Raw genomic sequence first — 5,831 nt, forward strand, 5'->3', positions numbered from 1 at the left:
ATTATGTTACTGTGTTGACTATTTCTCACCTCAAATCATTTCACAAACATATTTTAGTGTGTTTATTTGGATTACGAGAACACGCGTGACAAAAGAAGCCGCCACTGTTATAGACGAGTTAAAACTGCACAGCCAATGAGAGAGAATTATGTCACCGCTACTGGTTCAAAAAAACAACATGGCCATACAACAACGACCATAATGCCAAACTCAAGGCTTCAAAATGGTACTCCACAAACCAATGGGTGACATCACAATAGGTTCACTTTCCTCTCAAATGTCTTCCCTATTGCACACAATGTCAAATAAATGAATTTAATTACTCTTTAATTCTCTTTTCAGTTAAGAATGGAAATGAGCTAGTCGGTTTGACAGTGGGTGGAGTATATTATACAGTCACAGGGTGAGCAGATTGTTACTGCCAGGAACTTTTATACCAGATGGAAATAATGGGGCTTCACCTCTTATTGCTGACAGTGGAAAGTGATTTTTGATTTTCCCTCACAGAGTATCCACCCAAAATAACAATCAGGGTGTGAACACTTGACTTTTCTGTTAAGGACAGAGAGCACATATTACCAAAGCATTTAGACATTTTGTCTATACCCATATTTTTTTTTTTAAATTTTGCTTTATCTCAGTGTGGTTGTCCCTCATTGTCTCTCATTCAGTGAACTATTTTCATTCCAATCAGCTGACAGGAAGTCAGCCAACTCAGCCAGAGACAGACTCCAATGCTTCTGATCTATGAGCCCCAAAATGCAAAAATGTGAGAAAAAACTTTCATGGCATGATTGGCGTGCCCTCTCGAAACACAGTATCCAGTTCTCTTAATGGACAAGTGTGTAGGATTTGGCGGCATCTAATGGTGAAGTTGCAGATTGCAACCAACTGAACACAAAAAAGATCCTATCTAGAGCCACTGTTTGGTTTGTCCCATCTGGTCTACTGTAGAAACATGGCGGTTCAACATATAGCACTCCATAGAAGAGGACGTGTCCCCTCTGTAGATAAAAACGTCTTATGCAGATACATATAGGTAAAGATACGCTATACTAGAGTGTTGGGTGCTCAGTGTTCAACCTTATCAGCTGCTCTGTGTTGTCTAGTCAGTCAGAGTGGAGGACAAAGTAACAGGCTGTGACCTGTGACCTCCAATAGGTTTGTAGACAACTTCACAGTGGCAAGGGGAGCACTTTACCATTGCAATTTAATGTCATAAAAGGAAAATTGCTTCACAATACACTAATGGAAACATACCTATGAATATGTGTCTACACTGGACCTCACTTTCCTCAAGATTTATTTTAAATTAATAAATGTATTTATGTAGATGAACATGATATGGCAGTGAACATCTATAAATAATGCATGCATTGCTAATTTGTGCTATATTAAATTCTGGATATAAAATTATGAAAAATTTTAATTTTCGTGGTCTTGCTTTGCTGAAAAAAGACATTCTTGTGGTCTATAGGAGAGCATATTGCGGGAAATTGGCATTCGAGTAGGGAGAGAGGTTATGGATGAGAAGGGGTTTCTAAATGTTTGGTACCAGATAGACTGAGTGGAAGAGAGGAGCTTTAGCAGTTTAAATAAAGGGGCATATTTAGATGGCGACATTTAATAAGTGAATAGTGAAACATGGATGTTGGGGTGAGTAAGGGGGGAAGAATAAGAGAAAACTATTTGTTGATACTTTTTATTACTGTAGCAACCCCATTTTCCCACAGGGATAATTAAAGTTTCCTCTTGCAGTAACAGATTAAATTGTGGTTACAGAAATAAGCAGAGGATTGATGGCTCTAAAACCAGTTTGTGATGCCATCTCATCCCTCAGTAACTGTTACTGGCTGTCTGACTGAGAGCATTTATCTCCAGTGGAGCTGCTCAACATCGATCTGCCTCACCAAGTTCAGAACAGGTAAGAAAGACTGCAGAGCTTCATGCTTGTGGCAGCAGTGGGGAAAGGTCATGTGAAACAATGTCCCCAAAGGCCTGTGGAGAGCACACACACATGCTTTCTATTATAATCTTGTGGATGAGGCTGATTTTCTAATGTGCTAAACATAAACATCCTTATTGAATCACTTCCCAAGCTGCATGCCCTTTGCTTTTTGCAAAATAAGATTAAAGTCTAAAGACATGCTAACACCACCGTGAGGCTGCAGTGTTTATTACACCCCATAACACAAAAGTGGGCATACTGATCATTGTGCGGAGCTGAAAATGTAAGATGGCACTGGAACAAGTAATAGAACAAGTAGCAAAACGTTTACTAAATAGCCTATTTAAGTATTAAACTTAAAAGTATCATCGTCCCTTTAAGAACCACTAGTGTCATGTCACTAGTGGGGCAATAGAAATAAAGTGAGGGTGGAATAACAGAAGACAGATCCACAGTAGATGCACATGTGCAAAATTTGAGAGACTCCTGCTCAGTCAGTTGTCCCTGGATTAACAAGGGTCAAACAATAAACCCAGGTCATGGTAACTGTACTGTCTGCTCAACTTCTGGGTTCTGCACCAGATCTCACCTGGATACCATCAAAATGAGAGCACTATGCCGGTGATGTAAATGGTGTGTAAATGAAAACAGACACGCCACAAACCCTCCTCTGCTGGACTGAGTGAAGGTAAAAGCGAAGACAGACTTCATGAATTCCTTCTGCACCTGTCCTCCTTTTAAGTTAAACCAGTCTGACGCGGCGATAAAAGCATCACGGAGGAGCCCCAAATCCACTGAGCAATGTTAAGCTGACTCCTCATGCATGACCTTTTGTTTTAGTCGCTCACCTTCTGAATTATTACCTGAGGCTGATAAGGGCCTGGGTTCATGAGGCAGCCTCTTGTGACTGCCCACAGTACAATAGAGTACACGTGGCTCAGTACTGTTAGTGGTGGATATACAAACTCCACTCTCTATAGAGGCTTTGCAGTTGCTTTACACGACATGTGTGAAGCAACTGGCGGAGCCACTGTGGAGCCTGGTGGTCCACTGGAGGTTTTTAAAAATAGGATAGTGGCTTAATACTATAAGTAACCAGACTGGAAAATGAGTATCATTCTCTACTTGAATTTTAATAAAATGCCTTAACATATACATATATATAACATATAATATTACAGGATTTTGTGGGCTTTTTTTGGGGATTGTTGCAGCACTAAAATACCCGATTTCACAGGAGCTTTTGTAAACAAATTTGCGATGCATGTTGTTTGTTTTTAGGCATTTTTGGAAAGAAGATAAAAAATGCAAAAATAGCTGTGATTATTTATTTAAGGCAACTTATTCCAGTGAGAACCCGCACTGTTTGGATTAATTTGTTTTCGTTACCTTGGAATGAGGTGTTTTTATCTAGAGAGGAAGTGGGTCCTCTTCTGTGGTTGAACCATCACATTTCTACAGCAGCCCAGAACAAACAAACCAAACACTGGCTCTGGATCGGGCCTTTCATGTTTTTCAGGAGTTTCAAGGCCACCTTTAGGTTCTCTTTGGAAGGCTGAGTGGTATTCAGTTGGTTGCAATCTCCAGCTTCACCACAAGATGCCACTAAATCCTACACACTGGTCCTTTAAGAGAACTGGATACTGTGTTTCAAGAGGCTACCCCATTCATCAAAGTTTTTCCCCATGTTTCTACTTTTTGGGGCTCATAGATCTCTGGCTGAGCGGGCTGACTTCTGTTTTTTACAGACGCTCAGAACGGACAAATCAAACATTGGCTCTAATTCTTTCACACATAGTGATCACTACAGTGGACAGCTATTCAGCTATTTCAACAAAAATAGTATTTTGGAAAGATTAGTTCCATTATGGAAGTACCAGTCAGTCATCTATATATTTATATAAATATAGCCTATAAAAACATATAGATATATATATCTATATATATAGATATATATATATAAACCTATATACTCACTGTTTTTGCATAGCACTAAACAATAAAATATGTGAACACATTAGTTTAACAGCATTAAACAATATAATTTTATATATTTTTTTTTTTTACATAATCTAAGTACATACATTTGACAAATGACATTTCTCACACATTTTAAAGTTTCACAATCAAGGATGTTGAAAAAAAGACTTATTGTAACCTGTCAAGGTTTTAGTCAAAATAAATCTGATTCCAGCCACTGTAATAACTCTGTAACTCTGTAATAACACACAAAGAAAAAGAGCCAGACTTCATTTTGCAATGTCTGTCTTGCTTGAGTAACTGCATCCTTCTCCTTATTACCCATAAAACCTTGCATTTGAGGGTAGTTTAGTGCAGTTGGTTTGGATTTCATTCTCACTCTTTAACAACCTGTACCACAGCTCTCTTGGCAGAGGACTGACAGGCATGTCAATGTGTTTATTTGCTGCTGCCATGTTTCAACTGCACTGTTCCCAGTGCGGCTGTGGCTCAGAGGTAGAGTGGATTGTCGACTAATCGGAAGGTTGTTGGTTCGATCCCTGGCCGTGTGTCGAAGTATCCTGTATCCTGTATGTAGTGTAAAAGCGCTTTGAGTGGTCGGAAGATACAAGTATAGGTCCATTAACCATTTACCATTCACTCTTTGACTAACCACCAGAGATACACCCCCTGAAAGTCTTTAAAATATCAACCATTGTGTGTCACACAAACCAAGGCTTGTAGCTATGACAGTAGACAACTATGCCCCCCCCCCTACCAACCACAAACAAACCCAGAGAGTGAGCTCACGGTCCCATAGCAACAGCTGAGTGGATCTACAGTAACAGAGCTGCTAGTAAAATTTGCGTTTGGGTGTGGATCCATATTCAGAGGAACATTACAAACTGGGATTTCATTCAACTCATATGAATCCTCAGGGAGCACTGCTGAAAGATTTGAATGTCTGAATGAGAGCAGGTAAGAGCAGTCACAGAGCTTTATCACTGTGGGAGAGTTTCTGAAAGGCAATGTAATGAACTGTAACCCTAACCCCAACCCCACACACATGCTTTGTGTTAAAACGCTGTTGATAACCCTGTTCGTCCAAGTCACTGAAACTAAATGGCCGAATCAGTTCCAGAGGTGTGTGCCTTCTGTTTTTCTTTAAAATGTGTCAGGCTGTTAAAGTGGGCTTGTAAAAGAGGCTGGCTGTGTCAACTGTTGTGCAGTATTGTCCCAGGATAGAAGGAATTGACAATATTGACATTTATATAATTAGAATTATTCCACAATCAATTGATCAGTCAATCAGTCAGTACAATATTATACTGATTATTCTGTTAAATAGGAAAATACAAGTAACTCCGTCTGTGGGCTTCATTCTTATTGTTTGCAAGTCAAGGGTCAGGTGACAGTGCCTGGGCAGAAAAAAGATGCTTAATTTATCCAAAATTATTGATTAAAGTTGCAGTACTTTTTATCTGTCTCATATACTATTGTCAGGATATAATAAAAGTTTCAGAAAATATGGCAAAAAGTTACCTACTGCAGCTTTAAAACACCATAGCAAGCACTGTTCATGATGCACTGTTCTGTCAGGACCAGTATTACATATTGATCCCTTTTTTGCAGGGAACCAAAGTAGTGTTTTAAATTCCAGAATTATACATACCTACATATCTACATATCAGGTGTGTTTTAGTCAGTAAGCAAAAAAGCAGTCTCTGCAATGGCTTTGAGGCTCAGCCTTAAGCTAGGCACATGGACATAATTACTGCATATTTTAAATGTGGTTACTCATTACCAGCGATTATGTTTTGTGGATTCTGATGCACTGAAAGATGGTTTTTGGTTAAAAAGTTGTTGCAGACAGTGTTATAGGGATGGTTTTACAGAACACATGCACATTGAATGACTTTTGTTA

Source organism: Morone saxatilis, unplaced genomic scaffold (genome assembly GCF_004916995.1).
Source record: "Morone saxatilis isolate NCDOM2014 unplaced genomic scaffold, NCSU_SB_2.0 Contig16, whole genome shotgun sequence".
In the NCBI taxonomy this organism is placed as follows: domain Eukaryota; kingdom Metazoa; phylum Chordata; class Actinopteri; family Moronidae; genus Morone; species Morone saxatilis.